The sequence below is a fragment of the Pan troglodytes genome, chromosome 4, assembly GCF_028858775.2.
Source record: "Pan troglodytes isolate AG18354 chromosome 4, NHGRI_mPanTro3-v2.0_pri, whole genome shotgun sequence".
Lineage (NCBI taxonomy): Eukaryota > Metazoa > Chordata > Mammalia > Primates > Hominidae > Pan > Pan troglodytes.
Window position 1 is genome coordinate 146,088,919 of NC_072402.2, and position 21,491 is coordinate 146,110,409.

Here is a 21,491-nt window from a genome sequence, read left to right on the forward strand (position 1 = left end):
GTACATCAAATATTCTTTTAAAAGACCACAAAAACAACAATACAACAATAAAAAATAGTACAAATAAAAAATACAACATGACAAATATTTACACAACATTTACACTGTATTATGTATAAGTACAGTCATCCCTCATTACTCTTCGGGAATCAAGGATCCCTGTATATACCAAAATCCACTCAAACTCAAGTTTTGCAGTCGGTCCTGTGGAACCTGCATATATCAAGTAGGACTTGTATACTCCACTTTCAGTTGAAGTTTGATTGCAGATGTGGAATCTGTAGAAATGGAGAGCTGACTGTATTGCTGGGAAAAAAACCCTGCATATAAGTGGACCCATGAAGTTCAAACCTAGCTTGTAGAGATGATTTAAAATATACAGGAGGATATGTGAAGGTTATATGCAAATACTATGCCACTTTATATAAAGGACTTGAGCATTCACAGATTTTGGTTATTTACAGGGTACTAGAACCAATTCCCTACAAATACTGAGGGAGGACTATATATATATATGCAGTCTGAGTCATACTCAGAATCTACCAAATAAGAATCTTGAGATTGCTGGAGCAGAATTAGAAGGGAAACATGTAAATTTTGAAAACCTTCCCCAGAATTACTCATACTAAGTTAATCCTTTTCACATTTGTTTCTTGCAAGAAAAAGCAGAATGTACTTCCATAGAACTGAATAATAATCAAACCATCAAACAAAACAATGTTAAATCACGCTGTCATACCACAGCGCTACAGCCTGTTAAGGATGAAATATTTTCCCCTGGAAGCCTTCTTGGTCTTTGATGGCCTGATGCTATGGTATTGATGTGACTTGTCTCCACCAAAATTCACATTCAAATTTGACCTCCTTTGTGGTGGTATCGGGAGGTATGGCCTAATGGGAGATGTTTGGATCATTAGAGTGGATACCTTATTAATAGATGAATGCCCTCTCTCAGGAATGGATGAATTCTAGATCTCCTGGGAATGGATTAGTTCCCTCAAGCTAGTTATTAAAAAGTCTGACTTCCGCAACTTCTCTCACTTGCTGTCTCCCTCAACATGTAATCTCTTTGCACAAGTTCACTCTCCTTCCATTTTCCACCATGAGTGAACACAGACTGAGGCTCTCCCCAGAAGTCAAGTAGATGCCAGCACATGCCTCTTGAACTTGCCAACCTGTAGAACTGTCAGCTAAATAAACCTCTTTCTTTAAAAATTTATAAACCCAACCTCAGGTATTCAGTTATAGCAACACAGAGCAGACTAAGACAACTGGTGACTTTGTCCTAAGTGCCACATGTAAATAGATCATTTGCCAAGTGACTTCATAATGGGGTCTGAGGTTCTCACAATAGAACCGTAGTCTTAGATTCAGCAAGAGAACTCAGCCTTTAGGAATTTGCTAGAAAACTCTGGACTGAAAACACTCAGGTGGAAGAATCACTTTGTTCCTTATGGAAAAGATGGAAACATTCGTCGTGGTTATCTTGGCTACTGGCTATTTTTCATGTAAGGATTTGTTAAAGAAACTTGGGGAAAGAATAAACATTTGATATTCCAGGGGAAGTAACAAGCTAACAATAACTGATTTCTAGATGTTGTAATTTTTGAAACTTCGAGACTTTTCTCAGAGATGAAAAATTCTCTATCTTAAATAGAGTAACTATCAGTGGTTTAATCCATTTTTAATATTCCAAGAATTCTGCCAAAGATAGCTTCAGAATTGAGATATCTTAAGGAATGATCTATGAAAGTTGTACTCAATATCTGACTAATAATTTGGCCTTCTAAATTCATAATCAATTTTGGTTCTGCTCCCTCTTTTTCCTAATTATTTCCCATCATACTCTCACACACACTGGTATTTTGTTGTTAGCCTGTACACAGAAATGCATTCTATGCAAAGCATGTCAGTTTTTTACATGGCTTACTATTAGGACACCACCAGATGTTATCAAATTCCAAGACAGCACTCGACTTTTTCTAATTAACTCCAACAAAATGGCACCAATAAGGTAAGCCCATGTAAGACTCGATCTGCTAGCTGAATGGTGCAGGTAGAATGAGGAAGCAAGGAGAAAGCTCATCTGCAGTAGCTGAAAGAAGTCAGGGCTCTCAAGTAAAACATAAAATATGAAGGTTAAGTACAGTGTTAATAGTTTGGGTAAACAGATTTTGACACAGAGGTCCCCAGCAAAAGAGGCTTCCTTGTATGCCAGTTGAATTTAGAGAAGGGGTACATTCAAGATGCAATAATCTGAAAACAAAAGCAGGTATCTAAGATTTCTGTCTGTAAATAACCAAGATGACTATGAAGAATGAAACCTTTCTCTAAAATGAGACTACATGATGTTTGAACAGCTCAGCAATGGATGATACTGCTGAGCCCCAGAGGATAATGCTTGGGTTTAAATACCCCCTGCCTAAGGTCAACATTAAACCTAGGAACAGGATAAGATTGAATTCCCAGGTAAGACATTAGATGTCCCAGTAGGACATTAAGAAGAAGGAGGAAACAGTGTTTGGGTAACAGAAGACATGGTCAGATTTTTTTGTGTGTGAAGAAGCCACTTATTTTTTCATGACTTTCATGGTTATTAATTTATCTGTGATTACTTAATAGGGCTAGTTAGCTATACACATTTCAGCACTGCATTGTTTAATATTTTATTCTAAACATTTTTATTTCAGATATTTTTGGTAACAATCCTTTTAAGATAAGTTTTCCACTTTCTGCCTAAGAATAATTTTTTAAATCTTAGCCTTATAGAATTTCTATTAGGTTGAACATACAAAACTGCGAATATCTGACTGTTTTCAGTCTACATAATGGCAATTTCATATGGCTCAATTTAAATACCTCTGTCAAAATAGGTCCTGAGAAAATCAGGACGCATCTCTGACTCTTACTGCTTCTGCATTCCCTTAGATACCACTGGCAATTCAAGCTCCTAATTTTTGTTTTTTAATGTATTTTCTTTCCTCTTTCTAACTTCAATACTTTTGCCTAGGTTAAATCCTCCTTGTTACTTGCCCATAGTATTGTGATATGCATCTAGTGCATCTAGATACCATCTAGCGGTTTCCTTGCATTTAGTCTGATTCAGGAGTTGGCAAACTATGGCCACCTGTTTTTGAAAATAGAGTTTTCTTGGAACACAGGCACACTTTGTTTATATGTTATCTATGGCCATTTTCAAGCTGGTACAGAGCTGGGTTGTTGCAACAGAGGCCAAATGACCTAAAAATTATAAAACATTTACTACCTGGCTCTTAACAGGAAAAGTTTGCTAACTCCTGCTCTAATCTCTATAACCTTGAGAATGGACTTTCTAAAATCCAAATCTGATTGAGACTTCTCCTTATTTAAAACAATGACTCTCAGTATTCTCAGGATACATTTTTTGAATGTTTTACAATACCCCCTAACTTAACCCAGCCTCTTTCTACCTAAAAGGATAACTTCCTTAATAGTTAAACTATTTTGGAGTTCATGCCATTCCAGTTTTGTGTCTTGGTGCATATAATTCCCTCTAATTAAATATCCTTCTTTCTATATACATATTCAATTTTCAAAGTCATTTGCATCTCTTAAAAGCCCAGTAAAGCATCTAGTCTTTGGTAAAGTCTTTCCAAGTCTATATCATGTAGGCTAAATCACTAAAACAGGAGATAAGAGACATACACTGTTTCTCCAAAGAATGATTTGAGTACCTTCCGATAGTATTAATAATAATTTTAGTTAATAGGCCAATGAATCTCTTTCATTTCAATAACTGCAGCTGTTCTTTCATCTGTTAGAATATGTTTACAACTTCAAACCCAAGATATCATGGACATTCACATTTAGGACAAATCTAAGATTGGTAGGCAAATTTAATAAGTGAGCCAATTTAAAGCAAAATATTTGTAAAGAAAAATGACACACGAATTTGGAAGGAATCATAAACCAAGTTACTGAAGTTTGGGAAACACTGCTGTGATGAGAGGCAGTGAAGTCTTATAGCCTGATATACTGGATAAATGGACACGCTGTAATCTGAATCACTAGAGTAGGAGACTGTGGCAGCTCATTCCTAATCTCGTTATATAATAATTACAAACTTTCCAAGCCTCCTCCCATCCACAGAAAAATAATTCTAATATTCAAGGTCCTCTAACTCTGGTGATACTGAGAAAAGCAAAATAAAATGGGAAGATTTAGGAAAACATAAACCTGGTAGCTTATTATTCCAGAATCCTAATCCCCAGAGGACTAAAGTACACTCAAAGCTAGAGTGGGACCACAAAACGCATCCTTTTCCAGGCACCACAGTTAAAAGGGGGAATTTGATGAACCAAAATGATTCCAGAGGAACCTGGACAGTGCTTATAGTAATTCCCAGACAGTAGTTATAGTCATTTTTCTCATTTGTCAGAATGGTTTCTTTTTATTCTAACAAATTGCAGATATGCGTTACACAACCAAGGATCTGGGCTGTACAGCCTCAGTTACCCCACAAGATAGAAACCCCAGCAACCCCAAAGGCTCTGGTTGCTGAACTTAATATAGTTTTGATGCTTGAGGTTTAAAAGATATTTTATCATTATCTCCTCTCTACATAAAGTAAAACACCAGAACACTTATATTAGAAGCCATTAACAGATCATTGCAGGATACAAAGTTTGACCTGTGAGTTTTGTTTTAGGTCCGTCAGTGCAGTCATTATCAAAAGAAGTTTACACAACAGAAACACATATGCTCCATGAAAGTCAGCCCATTATGTGCTTCTAATAACATTATTAATCCCAATTCCTGAGTGTACTGCTTCCTAATATGTAAATGAAAACATGAAACCAAAAATAGAACCCTCTTTTGAGAATTTAACATGTAACTGACTGCAATCAACTATTTACTGTTTTGGAAAATGTTTGTGAATTCCTCAAAATGTGATTCTGTAAACTAAAAAGAAAAAAAAAGTCACTGAAATCTCAGTTCCACTCGCTGAACCTGAGGGAATAGGGGGACAGGCAGTAAATAAACGGGACTTCGAATTCCATCTCCAACTTTAGAAGAGAAGCCTCCCTTTCTCTGTTTTAAACATTAATTTCAACATGGGATTCCACGAAAAAAAAAAAGGTTCTTTTCCTAAAATGTAAATCACAGCTGTAGGAAACATTACTTTTTTCAAGATAAGACTAAAATAATAGGTTTCAGCACTTGAGGTCAAAAGCCCTTGGGTTGAATCCTGCTCCTGTGTTTGAGTGATATTGGGAAGTCTCATAATGCTTCCAAACCTCACGTTGTCATCTATAAATCTGGAATATCTGGAATGATATTTACTGCTTCACTTGCTACATATGCTCCATCCACATTGACTCTTCTTTTCGATATTTTCAAACCTGGAAAGCTCTTTCCTGCTTCAGAAACTTTGGGCAATCTGTATTCTCCTACAAGAATGTTTTCCCATCCACTTCACAGGGCTAATTCTTCTTCATCATTTGGATTTCAGTCTAAATATATCTTCCCATGGATGGATTCCCTGACCATTCTATCTAAAATATATTCACCTCTGATATTTTTTATGTTAATTTATTTCTATTTCCTTTGTAATACTTGTCATAATGACCATATATTTTAATTTTCTGTTTATTTTTGGTTTATCACCCAATGTAAGCTCCATGAAGTCAGAAGGCAGGTTTCTGATTAATTCCTAGCACTTAACACAGTATCTGCACCAAGTAAGACCTCAACAAGTACATTTTGAATGAATGAATAATTCAAAGGGTTCTTGGGCAGAATGAATGTGATAGTGGATATAAAACACATTTGTAAACCTAAATCACCCTTTATAGGTAATTTTTTAAATAAAATTCACTACTTATTTTGGCTCAAACTCTCTGAATGGAATGTGGGTTTAAGAATGAAGACTCTGATCCTATAGAACTAGATTGGGACCTCAGCTCTTCTGCTTAAACTTATGTGACTTAGGGCAGAAAACATAATCTCAGTCATTATCTTAGAGGTTGGCTATGAGGATTGAAAAAGATAATGGATCAAGAGGGCTTAGCATAATCCCTGTCACATAGCAAGCCCTTAGTAAATAACAGATGAGTGACCTTTGTTGCTACTAACTAGGGGACCAACCATTTCAGTTTTCCATGGACTAAGGGTTTTCCTAGACATGAGACTTTGCATATTAAAATAAGAAAGTCACAGACAAACCAGAATGGTTGGTCACTCTATCATAAACACGCCTTTGTACTCAGCCCCTAGTGCTCCTTCCACATTTCCCAACTCACTCAGACCAGATAACCTATACCATAGTCAGCCTTAGCCAGTACAGCAGTATCTTCCAAATGATCTCAAAACCTCATCTGATAGGCCTTCATGTTGTGGTCATAATTCTACGGCATACAAAGGGATTCCATAGAGGGGAGAGAAACTGCATAGATGATTGCTACTTCTTCTCCCAAATGTTTTATTAGCTAACCACATTTCATCCTTTCTCCAAATCTACTGTCTTACCCTTCTCTGCAATCCCAAGGATTCAGGGAAATAAAAAATAACTCTCAGTGCTAAAAATGTATTCTTAGGATTTAAATTTTAATAGGATAAATAATAAATGTACTCTCTTAAACTATACAATTCAGTGGTCCTTAATATATACAGAGAGTTGTACAACCATCGATGCTGTTTAATTTCAGAAAAATTTTCATTAAAAAGAAACCTCTACCCCTCTGTCATCTCCCCCACCCCAGTACCTGGAAACCATTAGTCTACTTTTTGTCTTTATAGATTTGTCTATTATGGACAATTCATATAAATGGAATCATATAACATGTGGCCTTTTTTGTCTTCTTTCACTTGGTATAGATTTTCAAAATTCATCCATGTTGTAGGATGCATCAGTTATTTGTGCCTTTTTATGGCTGAATAATATTTCACTGTTTAGATATATCACTTTTCATTTATCCATTCATCCATTAATGGATATTGGGTTGTTTCCACTTGTGGCTAGCATGAATAATGTTGCTATGAACATTCATTTACCTTGGGTATAAACCTAGGAGTTAAATTTCTGGGGTATATGATAACTTTAACTGAGGAACTACCAAACTGTTTTTCAAATCAGCTGCAGCATTTTACAATCCCAGTAAAAGTATATGAGAGTTCTAATTTTTCCATATCTTTACCAACACTTGTTGTTGCTCATCTTTTTAATGATAACCATCCTAATAGGTGTGAAGTGGTATCATAATCATGAAAACCATGGTTATGATTTTCATTTCCCAAAAGATTTAATGATGTTATATATCTTTTCATAGGCTTCATTGAAGAAATGTCTATTCAAATCCTTTGCTCACTTTTTACTCAGATTATTTACCTTTTTATTGTTAAGTTGCAAGAGTTTTTTATATATTGTGGATAGTAGTTCCTTAATGGATGTTGATTTACAGATATTTTCTCTCATTATGTGGGTTTTCTTTTCACTTTATTAACAGTGTCCTTTGAAGTGCAGGAGATTTTAATTTTATAAAGTACAATTTATCTATTGCTGCTTGTGTTTTTGGCATCATATCTAAGAAAACATTGCTTAATCCAAGGTCACAAATATCTCCTCTGTTTTCTTCCAAACGTTTTAAGTTTTAACCGTTACATTCAGATCTTTGACTCATGTTGAGTTAGATTTGTATATGGTGTGAGGCAGGGAATTCAACTGTATTGTTTTGTATGTAAATACACAGTTATCCCAGCACTGTTTGTTGAAAATACTTATCTTTCCTCATTTAATTGTTTTATAACCTTCATTGAAAATCAATTGACCACAAATATAAGGATTTATTTCTGGACTTTCAATTTTATTCTATTGGTCTATATGTCTATCTTTGTGCCAATACCACACTCTCTTGATTATTGTAGATTTTCATAGTAAGCTTTGAAGTCAAGAAGTATGGGTTCTTAAACTTTGCTTATTTTCAGACTGTTTGGCTATTCTGGGTACTATCCTCAGGAAGTACTAAAGGTACTGTCAAAGAATAATGCATAGATATGTTCTGCACAGTAGTTCTAAGGGTAAAATACAAAAAAGATCTAATAACATATAATTAGTTTCTAATAATATAATATATAATTATAGCACATCTATAATTAATACTTTCTGGAAAAGAGTTAGTAAATGGAATTGTGTCACTGTCTATGGTAATGCTACAAATATCAATGCTCTAATGCCCACTAACTTTATTTGCATGAAAGCCAATATTTTCCAAACTTTCCATTTTCCAAATAGTTCTTAGCATCTCCAGAAACAATAGTGGAACTTGAGGGAAGTACAGTTTTCTTACATAAGATCTTCTTTTCCCATTGTTGTGCTGCCACTTAAATATCCTTGTCCATGATTCTCTGATGTTTACTACACCTCCACCCTACTGCTCAGCTTCTTCTTATTCCAGGTCAGTTGTGAAATCCATTTTGCTTCCCATGCCCACTATTTCAGAGGGAGTTTATGCATAAGACTGATCTGGTTCCTCAACTTTTCTACTTATCTCTGTTAGCCTGAAGTTGCTTTCTTCTAAGATTATCAAGGCATTCCAAATGAGTGGCCAGGTCATGTTCATAACAAAGTGAGGGGGACAAGCGTATCTTTACACTAACTGTACATGTGCCTCCCTCCATCCTTCAAACCCCAGCTCGGGTTCTAACTGGTACTGTGTTTCTGCATCTTGGGGAAGTCAAAGGTTGATCCACTTTAGTGCACCAAATCTCTCTGGCTTTTTGCTTATGGGCTCATCCTTTTTTAGCGCTATATGATTTAAAAAAAAAAAAAAACCTCACTAGACATCACCTATTAACTTTTCAAAAAATAATCATGACCTAACATTAAGTTTACAAAATATATCAAATGATGCATATAGTATGATTAAACTTTAAAAAATGTATTTATTGTATATACTCAGAAACATAAAATATTTAAGAGAATAAATAATGAGGAAACTTTTGAAAACCTTTTGAAACTTTTGAAATAGGCCTGATTTCAATTTAGTGCTTATTACATACCAAGCACTGTCCTTGGTACCACATAGAAATTATCTCATTCAGTATTCAAAACAATCCTACAAAGCTGAAATTGGCATTACCTTTCATTTTATAGATGATGAAACTGACACTTAGAGAGATTTAGGGACCCAAGATATAATTGCTTATAGGGAGAAAAACCAAGAAACAAATCTAGGAATTTGACTCCCAGAGCCTACAAGTTTAAATTCCCATTATCTTATCTTATGACTAGAATCTTTTATTTGGACAGAATTTTAGGATTTTTCAAAACAGGTTCTTATATTTATCCCGAGAATGTTTAATAAACACCTAGAAAGTTCCAGACACTCTTCTAGGTACTGAGAAAACAAAATAAAAAATAAGATACTATTATTCTCAAGCTACTACTACAAATAATATATGGTTATAAGCTTGCTACCGTTAGAAAGTACTTTCCCAAACAGGACCCCTATAAGACCTATAACAATAGTACATGGAAGGCAGGGGAGAGATATTTCCTTTTACATATAAAAATGAAGTACTCCAAAGTTGACTGCCTTGCCCAATGTCAAATAGGAAGTATTTATGGAAGATGAATAATATTCCTTATCACTTCACAGTAGCTCCTATGTGGCTATTGTTAAATTTTTAAAAAATGGACCACTTTTTGAGAGGATCACTTGAGGCCAGGGGTTTGAGACCAGCCTGGTCAACATGGTGGAACCCCGTCTCTACGAAAAATATATATATAAAAAAAAGCCAGGCATGGTGGCAGGTGCCTGTAATCCCAGCTGCTCGGGAGGCTGAGGCAGGAGAATTGCTTGAACCTGGGAGGTGGAGGTTGCAGTGGGCTGAGATTGCGCCATTGCACTCCAGCCTGGGTGACAGAGTGAGACCTTGTTTAAAAAAAAAAAAAATAGGCCACTTTTGCATGAAATACGCACACAAAATTTCATTGACTATAACTTAGTATAAAATTTAGTATTTTGCTTGGTATTGTTATTACTTTTCTGCTGAAGAAGACAGATATTTTTCATTTATGTTTTCTACACTCCTGAGTTTATCCTGTTCTTAACCATTATGGTCTTTGCCCCAGTAATGCGTATGCTTCCTGTATTATGGTCTTTGTCTCAATAATAAACATTCTTGAAGTTCATAGAGCATATCCAAAGTGATCCTCAAAACAGCCTATTTCCAAAGTGATCCTCAAAAGAGCCTATCTCAGTAGGTATCCATCATTATGGTCATTTTACCAACAAGGTAATTCTGATTCAGAGAAGTGAAAAGATTTTCCCAAGGTACCTTATCAATTTATTGATTTCCTCATGCTCTACTTTTTAACATACAGGTTTACACATTCGTTAAAAGCTCTAATAATATTTTGCCATGATTACAAATCAGAAGCATCTCCAGGGTGAAAGTGCATAATGAGGGGAGAGGAAAATCTTTGAAATCTTTGTAGCTATGGGCTATTTGTAAGCCAGGAGTTTACAAATCAAGTTCTCTCTCCATCTATCTATCTATCTAATCTATCATCTATCTATCTATCTATCTATCTATCTATCTATCTATCTATCTATCTATATATCGGGTCTCACTCTGTTACCCAGGCTGGAGTTCAGTGGTGTGATCTTGGCTCACTGCAACCTCAACCTGTTGGGCTCATTCTCTCTCCTTTCAAAAAATTATTATATAATATAGAGATTATAATATGCAACTAGGCTGGTCAAGAAAGATATTTCATTTTAATAGTTTGTAAATATTTATATCAATTTCTCTTAGAGCTTTGAATCTCACTCTCAACATTCAATACCATGGAAAATGCAGAAAGTCCCCTGCATCTTGAATATGAAGTGATTTTTCTTTGTTTTTCATGAATGAAACCATTTGAAATAAGCATCACCTCTCATTCATAAAGTAGAATTCATTATATTACCTTATTTTTTAAAGAAAAGCAATAAATCTTATCTTATGGAGAGTTCCTCTTTGACTCGAGATATATTTAATTACATACATCAGAACTGTTTGGTTCTAGAAATACAGAGCTGAATAGGAAGTAACCCCTGACACTGGGCAATTCACAGTCTAATCAGCTAACTGGACAATTCAGTCACTTACTCACTAAATACTCTTTAAGTACTTATGAGATTGGCAGACTTGTCTAGACTCAGTCTTCAGTGGTCATCAAAACAGGTTTGTGCACTCATGCACTTTACAGTCCAGTGAGGGAGCAATAAAACAAAAGATTATTAAACAATATGATAAAATGTGAGAAGGAGTAAAACAACCCATGGCATGCAGAAGCTTGCCTTAGCATTGTAACACGTTGGCCTTCTACTTACATCTGGGCCTTCATGTTCTCCATTTGAGATAAACAATTTCATAGAATGTTCACATCTGACAAAGCTACTCTGTGACGACTATGAAGAAATCAAGACTAAGATAATACCACTTAATAATCATGTCTAAACACAGGCAAAACATGAACATTATCAAAGTCACAAAATACCAAATATCGACTTATCTAGACTAATGTGACTGCTGCTTCTTCACCAATTACAACTTTAGCCTTAAGCTACTCTTCCCTCCTCCTAAATAATTACTCCCACTTTCTGAGGGCATTCAAACCAAAGCAAAGCCTCTTTTCCTCAAGCCTTCCACCAAATTAACCTAACAATCTCAAATCCTACAATAAGACCTTTCTAATACCCTTCTATTGGCATGCCTTATGGCTCCCAGGGGTGTGTGTTCTCACAGGCTGCAGTTAATCACAAGCCCTGTTTGTACAACTATAGGTGTGTTCCTGGTGGTCTTTGGCTGGAAGAGTATGACAAAGGCAAAACTTGAAGGCAGCATTAATACCATTCTTGTTGCTCCTTTCCTCCCTTCTCCACAGGAATTCACAGGGGCATGAAGAAAATGAAAATAGATGGTCATGAACTCTTAAATTAAGGGGTAGGAAATATTTTACTCATGTATGTATTTATTCATTGAGTCATATGTTTTCTTCCAAAAATAACTTACAGTGGCTGATCTTATTCAGTGGATTCAAAGGTACAGAGTAGAGGGCAGCTCCCTGAGAACTGTTACATAAAGACAACATCCTGGCAAAAGAAACACCCAACAATAATGAAAATGGTAGGATAAGGGCACTCCAAATGACTCTGATGTTTAACAGGATACCCCTTTTTCCCACAGCTGAGGTTCCTCCTACGCTTTTCTTAACCAGGGATGATACATTTATCACCTACTGTCAGGTTCTACTTGGCTCCTGTCACCATAAGTATCTTCTCCCCTTCAACAGAAATTCTTCATTCCCCTCCCCATTCTCAGTCCCTATTCCCTACAGATAGCAAGCTCAGTCTGGTCTCGGGATCTACAAAAAAAAAAAATCCTCATTTTTTAGTCTTGAAGCATTTAAGAAGCTCTAGTTCAATCCTCAGGCAAATCTAAATCAATCAAGTCACTCTTGGCTTAACCTAATAATTTTCTAATAGAGCAGTACTATTCCCATAAAGGGTATTTAAAGTATGTGGGGACTTAATTTTTACTTGTCACAATGACTGTCCTGCATAGGGAAAAATTAAACCATCCAGGATCCTGATAGTGCTCCTATTGAGAAACATCTCACCATAGATGTCACATGTCTGTCACATCCAACCATCCTGCTTCTCCCCACGCCCACATTAGATATCAGTAATCAAATAGTACATGCCACTGAGCTCTATGTGGCCTCAAAATGTTTATCAACATAGTAATCCAGGCATGCCTTGTCATCAGATTTGATATGGAATATAAAACCTATTTGCTATTCCTGCACATAACCTTTTAAAAAATGTGCTATTTTTTGTGGGTACATAGTGAGTGAGTATATATATTTATGAGGTACATTAGACATTTTGATACAGGCATACAATGCATAATAATAACATCAGGGTAAATGGGATATCCATCACCTCAAGCACTTATCCTTTCTTTGTGTTACAAACAACCCAATTATGTAGTTATTTTTAGATGTACAATAAATTATTGTTGACTGTAGTCACTCTGCTGTGCTATCAATACTAGAGCTTACTCATGCTATCTAATTATATTTTTGTACCCATTAACCATCCCCCCTTCCCTGCCCCCAATACTCTTCCCAACCTCTGGTAAACATTATTCTACTCTCTATCTCCATGAGTTCAATTGTTTTCAATGTTAGCTACCACAAATGAGTGAGAATGTGCATAATTTGTCTTTCTGTGCCTGGTGTATTCCACCTAACATAATGACCTTGAGTTCCATCCATGTTGTTACAAATGTCAAGATCTCATTCTTTCTTATGACTTTTTCTTTTTAAGACAAAAATAGCTTCATGGTTAAGATGAAGTCCTTCATCCTGCTCTATTTGCTATGCCTGTAGTCAGGCCTTGGTCATGTGACCACTCTCCAAGTCCTTCTGAGACAGGGCCCCTTTCAGGGATGTGAGCCCTGTGGCTGAGACCTTGCAACATTTCAACAGATCTCTGACAGTAAATGCCTCCCAGCATTACCTCTCTGAACATTCCTTGCTCCTAATGCAAAGTGAGCTACACCCTCTAGTGGGCAAACCACATGCAGTACATTGAACTTTGGAAGAGTAACATCCTCTGCCTACTACCAACCACCTCCAGTAATGATCAGGCTCCCCAGATTTCACAAGAAAAAAAAAAAAGCAGGGGATAGGGGGAAGAGGGGAACAGCAGATTTTATGGCTCTTCTGCCTGACAACTCCAGGTGAATCTGAATTTAGTAACAGCTGGATTCAGGGTCTCCAAAACTTCTGCTGGAAATTTCTTTCTCCAGCTCTTGGATCCATCCATTCTTTCTCCAGTGTGGTTTTTATTCATAGGCAGGCTTTCCCCACCCCACACCACCTCTATCCGCAGTGGTAGACCCTGGCAGCTTAGAGTTACGATGTCGTCAGTGGAAGAGAGCTTTCCTTTTCCAAGAAGTCTTCTAACAAAAGGTTTGAGTCTTATTACACTAGTTGGAATAAAAGGCTTATTCTTGAACCAGTCATAGCTACAAGCATGCTTAATTCTCATTGAAATGGACCAAATTATAAGGTCCTACAGGAGCCAGAGGTAAGTTGGCCTTACTGTATGAACTAGAAGATGATAAAGAATTGTTCCCCAAAGGAATATTGAAGAACTATTGCCAGAGGAGAAATAAATGCAGGTCAAGCAAACAACAGATGCTTCAACACTATACTTTCTATATGCTATCTTTGATTCTAAGATTGTTCTCAGGCCTGGCCCAAGCTCAATCCCTTGCTATATTGCTGTCCTTATTGCAGTAAACTGTTTTGCCTGTTTTTGCTATAATAAGTTTTGATACTGCCAGGATCAGAAACTTTTTATCTTGGTAGAAAGCATGAAAATGTCACCTAGAGATCTTAGCCTTCTGATGCCCACACTTTCATATCCAAATGACATGACTTGACCTTCCATTCCACAAATCACAGGAAGTCTGGTGTCCTCCCGATTGCAGAGGATCCCAGGACCTCTATGTCCTTATGGTAACTACTTGCTCTGTATCTCTAATTTTGCAAAGTTCTCCATCGGCACCTCATTTCATCTTTGGATGCTGCTGCCTCACTCCCCACCACTTTGGTGCAGATGACTCCACAGCCACTGCACACCCGCTATCTTCCTTCATTCCTCAAGCACTTTAAAGGCTATTTAGGGTAACAAATGTTTTCTGAAGGTTTGGAGTACTGGAGGAGGACAATAGCTAACACGGCCTATGAAATATGTCAGGATACTTTCAGTTAAGAGAGATGAAAATCTAAATGAAACAGCTTAGGTCAAGCAAGAAATGTGTAGGCTCATGCAATTAGGAGGATTCAGGGTGGGTCGTAATTCAGGCACAGCTTTATCCATGGACTCAGGTATTGTCAGAAGTCTCAGTCTCCATCTCTGCCCTCTGCTTGTCTCTGGATTTTATTAAATGCTGGTTTCATCATCTCCCATACAAACTCTATCTACCAGATAAGAAAAATGGCTGCAGCCACTCCAGTCTCATGTCCTTAGAGCTCATGATTAGAAAAAAAAAGGGGGGGGGGTGGGGTTGGGAATGGGAAGAAGAGAATCCTGGAGCCCAGTCAAACATTCCCCGCAATCAGTATGCAACTGCGGTCCCCAGATAAGGGAAATAGAAGGTTTTCTTACAATGTCTATGCCAAAAGGTCAAATTTAAGCAAAGAAATGAGGATTAAATCATATCTATTATTATTATCTGGCATAAGAAACAGTAAATGAATAATTAATACGTAAAATGTCCTATTTTCAAAAACTATAGCATGTTAAGGAATTAGATAGATGAGTCTTATCATTGAAATTTTAAACTTTTAATCAAGTATTGGCTTAAACTTAGAATATTAAGTTGAAGAGATGAGAATTTTGTTAACACTAAAGATTATTGGCTGTTTGAGAAGTTGTCATTTGCCATATGTGTATGTTTAATAGAGTTATGAGTTTTATTTAAATATTTAGGAAGGTTTGGTTTATTAAACCATTGAAATGCTTAAAAGGAAAAATCGAGTGTATTATATTTATCCATTTATTCATTAATTCCTTTACTGGACAAAACTTAACTATGTATCTATCCCCATCTGTTTATTTTTGAAAAATTGGTCTATCAGTATGGTTATTTGATTTCTGTTCCCAAACTCCTCAACCAAACTGAACTGCAGGTAGAAACATATCTACTTCTCATCACAATTGTTTTATTGTACCTAACAGTGTCTGGCCCTAGAGCAAGCACTCAGAAAATACTTGCTGAATGAATGAATGAACCATGTGAGGCTCAAAATATAACCAACTTACATAAGAAGCACAACTGTTTTCTCCCAGTTACTTGTGGAACACAAGGACCATCAGTTTCTGTCCCAGTATTATATTCACCTAGATGGGCCCAGCTCACCAGCATCTTCCTTTTCTTTCCTTGCAAGAGCTGAATAAGGTTGATCCACCTTCTGCCTACAGGGGAGCAAACTGTTCACTCGCCTAGGGCTGGAGAGTCATCAGGTATATGAGGGGAAGCAGTGAGTCCTACGCTCAGCTAAAATATGCTATGTGTGAAGGGAAATAAGACTGAAAAGGCAGGCTGAAACCAATGCATATTGTACATGGGAACTCCGATAAACAAGTTATATATACATTATTTAAGCCTCAGTTTAAGCAAAAAAGAGACATTGAGAGTTTTTTCTAAAAAAAAAAAACTACTTTATTGAAGTACGATTGACATACAAAACTTACATATATTTAATATATAAGACTTGATGCGTCTGAAGATACATACCTGTGAAACTATTACCACAATCTATGCCATGAACCTATTCATCACCTCCAAAAGTTTCTTCCTGTCTTTTCATTATGTTATGTGTGAGTGGAATACATAAGATGTATCCTCTTAACAAATTTTGTAAATACACTCTACAGTGTTGTTTGATCTCTAATCTTGTATAACCAAGTTTGTACCTTGTGACTAATACCTCCCCATTTCCCCTTCCCTCCAGTCTCTGGCAAATACCATTGCACTACCTTACTCTACGAATTTCATTATATTATGCCTCTCCTCTGTGCTACTTAGGCATCCTGGTATTCCACTGTGACAGAATTTCCTAAATTTTGCTGAAGTGTTCTTTATAGATCGTGTCTCCCCACTAACTTGAGAGTAGAGACTGTTTCCTAGTCATCTCTGCAGCCCTGGTGCCTAACATATTCCCAGGTCTCAAACAGACGTTTAATAAATGTTGGCTGCCTGAGGAAATGATGGAATTCAGAATTTTTGGCATTTCAGTGTACTTTCTTTCCTAACATCTTTGCTGTCATTCCTCTGGTAATCAAACTAAAACATCTGAACTAGAAGTAGTGACAGAGAAAATATGATTAGATTAGTCTTAGTCTGTTTTCTGCTGCTATAACAGGATACCTGAGACTGGGTAATTTATAAAGAACAGAGATTTACTTCTTATAGTTCTTGAGTCCGGGAAGTCCAAGGTCAAGGGACCTGCATCTAGAGACTGCCTTCTTGTTGTGTCATCCCACAGCAGAAGGTAGATGGGCAAGAGAGCGAGAAAGAGAGAGAGAGAGAGAGTGCGCGTGAGAGAGAGCGTGAGAACGAGAGCAAGTGAGAGAGAAAGGGCCGAACTCTAAACTCCTTCTTTTATCAGGAACCTACTCCTCTGGTAACAGCATTGATCTATACATGAGGGAGGGCTCTCATGACCTAATCATCTTTTAAAAGTTCCACCTCTCAACACGATTGCATTAGACATTAAGTTTCTGTATTAGTCCATTCTCACACAGCCATAAAGACATACCTGAGACTGGGTAATTTATAAAGAAAAGAGATTTCATCAGGTCATGGTTCTGTGGGCTGTACAGGCTTCTGCTTCCTGGGAGGCCTCAGGAAACTTACAATCATGGTGGAAGGTGACAGGGAAGCAAGCACATCTTCACATGGCCTGCAGGAGAGAGCAAGCGAAGGAGGAAGTGATACATGCTTTCAAAGAACCAAATCGCATAAGAACCCTCTCACTTTCATAAGAACAGAAAGCAGGAAGTCTGCCCCCATGATCCAATCACCTCCCACCATGCCCCTCCTCCAACACTGAGAATTACAATTCAACATGAGATTTTGGTGGGGACACAGACCCCAACCATATGAGTTTGCAACACATGAACTTTGGGGAACACATTCAAACCATAACACTGAAGGGTAATTTTTTAAAAATAAGCTTACTGAATTTACTTTTTCACTCTTAACCTTTTCACTTCCTTGTCACATAAACATGATCTTGTGCAGTACAGCACAAATTAAAAATGAACTGCAGTGTCCTTAATGTTTAATATTGTTTAATGGTCACTCATAGTTCATGCTTATGAAAGTGTAAAAGTCTTCAATGCAGGCTTTTGTTTTTGTTTTTTCTTAATCTACCACCATGTGTTGGTTTTGAAATTGCAATTCTCTACGTATACACCTACATACAACACCCTTTCACAGAATTTTCTTATGTAACTTGGGAAAAATTAGGGCACTTTGAAAGTAAACTTCAGAAATATCATATGCTAAGAATTCAGCCCTTATCACTTCAACTATCTAGAAATAGCTGAGAAGCAGGAAGGAAAAGAGGTCTCTGAACAATCAAATAATAACAGCTAACATTTATAGAGTGTTTGCTGCCTGCCAAGCACTGTTCTATCTGGATTACAAACATTACCTCACAAGAAACAAATGAGGGTGAGGATGTGGAGAAATTGGAACCTTTCTACACTGTTGATGAGAATGTAAAACAGTGTAACTGCTATGGAAGAGTATGGTGGCTCCTCAAAAAATTAAAAATAGAATTATCCTATGATTCAACAATCCCACTTCTGCATATATATGCCAAAAGATGAAAACAAGATCTCAATAAGATATTTACACTCTCATGTTTATTCCAGCATTATTCATAATAACCAAAATGTGGAAGTAACCCAAATGCCCATTGATGGATGAATAGAAAATGTGATATATACAGGCAATGGAATATTATTCAGCCTTAAAACCTTGAGGACTTCATACTAAGTGAAATAAGTCAGTCACAAAAAGACAAAGTGTATGAAGCTACTTCTATGAGATATTTAATGTAGTCAAACTCAGAAACAGGATGTAAAACTGTGGTTTCCAGAGCTAGGGTAGGAGAAAATGGAGAGCTCTTGTTCAATGGATATAGAGTATCAGTCTCGCAATGAAAAAGTTCTAGAGATCTGCTGAACAACGTGAATATGGTTGATACTACTGAACTGTACACTTAAAAATTGGCTCAAAAATTTTTTTAGCTCCCACATATGAGTGAAAACATACAGTGTTTATCTTTCTGTGCCTGAGTTATTTCACTTAACATAATGTCCTCCAGGTTCATCCATATTGCCTCCAATGACAGGATTTCATCCTTTTGTATACATATTTTGTGTATATGTTCCACATTTTCTTTATTCATTCATCTGTTAATGGTAGGGTGAATACAATTAATTACAGTTTATTGTATATTTTCAAGAAGCTAAAAGAGAGGATTTTGAATGTTTGCAACACAAAGAAATGATAAATGTTTGCGGTGAATGGATATGCTAATTAGCCTGCTTTGATCATTATAGATTGTATACATGTATTGAAATATCACTCTGTATCCCATGAATATGTACAATTATTATGCATTAACTAAAAACTAAAAATGAATGGAAATACATAATTAAAATGGTAAATTTTGTTATGTGTTTTTAGTCACAATGAAAAATAAACAACAAATAAATAACATAAAGAATGAATTGATAAACAAAATGTGAAATATATATGCAGTGGAATATTATTCAGACTTAAAAAGGAACTAAATTCTAAATACATGCTACAACATGGATGAACCCTGAAGATATTATGATAAGTGAAAAAATTCAGACATAAAATGACAAATATTGTTATGATTCCACTTATATGAGTACCTAGAGTGGTCAAAATCATAGAGTCAAAAAGTAGAATGGTGGTTGCCAGGGACTGGGGGGAGGAGAGCATAGGGAATTGTTGTTTAAAGAGTTTCAGTTTGGGAAGATAGAAAAGTTATGATGATTGGCGGTGGTGGTGTTTGCACAATAATGTGAATGTGCATAATTCCACTGAACTGTATACTTAAAGAGGTTAAAATGACAAATATATATACTTTGCCACAATTTTTCTTAAAAAATAATGTATGAGATTATTCATGCACAAATGCAAGACTGGGCTGGTGGGACTACAAGCCTTACTTTTTGATGCTTGTGCTAATATACATACATCCAAAAATCTAAAAATTAAAAACAGTGAGGTAGTGTGGTAAATTATAGATGGCCACAAAGTCTTCGCTACATCTTCAATTAAGAGGTGGACTCTTATTCTTCTCTTGAATCTGGGCTGGCTTAGTGGCTTTTTGACTCAACACGACGTGATGGAAGTCACTCCTGGGACTGCAGAGGCTAGGTTATATGAAGTTTTGTAACTTCCTCCTGTTTTGCTTGGAACAGCTCCCTTTTTTCCCATTCTACCTCCAAGTGCTCCCTGTCAAAACCCAAACACCACGGTATAAGAAACCCAAATCAGAGGGAAAGCCCAAGTGTAGGCACTCTGATAAATAGCTCCAACTGAGCATCTAGAGATCAGCCAGCCTCAACTGCCATCAATATAACATCTATTAGAGGCTGACATTAACTACAGCCCCAGTTTGACATCTGACTGTAAATGCCAGAGACTGCAAGCTAGGACTGCCTAGTCTAACCCAGTTACCCTACAGAATCAGGGCAGATAAAATTTTTAGCCACTAAATTCTGGAGTGACTTGTTACGTAGGTACCATATTTTAAAGAAACCTGAACCTTAGAGCTGAAGTGATTGCCCATTGTCTCTCTGCCAGTAAGCAGAGGAACTCACAGTTAATCAAGTCTTTCTGGTTCTAAAGCCTGCATTGCTGACTACTAAATACACAACTTCTCAGTCAAAACAGCTACAATAGTTTTTTTTTTTCCTTTTTACCTTCAAAAAAATCCTGTATTTGAATTCATAGTGGAGTTCTGCCATATACGCCAAGTCTAAGGGTAGTTAAGAATAGCCTTGATATGCATAGCACCTTCTGCAGTTGTGCACTGAACAGGCTCCATAGCCATATGAACCGGTCCTGAGCAAACTCCAACCACTATCCCTGATCAAAACTTCTCTTGAGTATTAGTCATCATTTTAACAAAGGGATTATCTGTTGTTTAGGTACCTAAGGAATTTCAAGGAAGAACACGGGCTGATACTAGAACTCATGGAAGAATGAAAAGAGATATTTTAGAATTTAATTAAAAAGTGGGGATTGAAAATTAAAACAACACAGCGGTTTAAGGTCATTTACTGTAGGGCAAACTTTCCTGCAGCGCTCTGGGACCCCATGATGATGCCACTGTACAGGAGAAACACTAACTCAGGACCTTTTTAACGAAAACCTGTAACATCAAGGTACAAATAAATCCTAGAGATGAAGGGATACATATAACATGCTCTACCTGAAAATGTTAAAACTAGTTTTGATATCTTATTATATATAACACTCATAGCAGTGAGAAAATATCTTTAACATTTATTACAATGATTTGTGGTAGGAAATTTTCTAAACTTGAGGTAGGAAACCTTTCTTACTCATGAGTATTCATTTCAGGTCCCACTACAGTGCTTTTTACAAAAGGAGGAATGCTAATAAAATGAAAATCATACTCCATTGAATTAAAAATTCAGGCCAATTGTGCTGAAATAAATCTTACTGAATGCCTTCTAAATATGCCATGCCCTGCACTAGAAACTTTCGTAATTCCTATTTATTCTTCAGAATAACCTGGGAAACAGAAAAAGCCAAAGTCTGTTTCCTTTATTAAAGTTTGAATATGAAGAAACCGACAGAAGCAA

General features: G+C 36.5%; 1 protein-coding gene across 2 annotated transcripts in view; it reads left to right on the plus strand.

The window, feature by feature from the left end:
* The first annotated feature begins 1,392 nt into the window (after window positions 1-1,392).
* Window positions 1,393-21,491, plus strand: part of FBXO38 (F-box protein 38) — an 80,590-nt gene continuing 60,491 nt past the window's right edge. Inside the window, exon 1 of one of the 2 annotated variants that reach the window (XM_054684691.2) lies at window positions 1,393-1,508. The gene's annotated coding sequence lies outside the window, so the exon portion shown is untranslated. The remainder of the gene's footprint in view (window positions 1,509-21,491) is intronic. The other variant, XM_054684692.2, reaches the window with a different exon arrangement.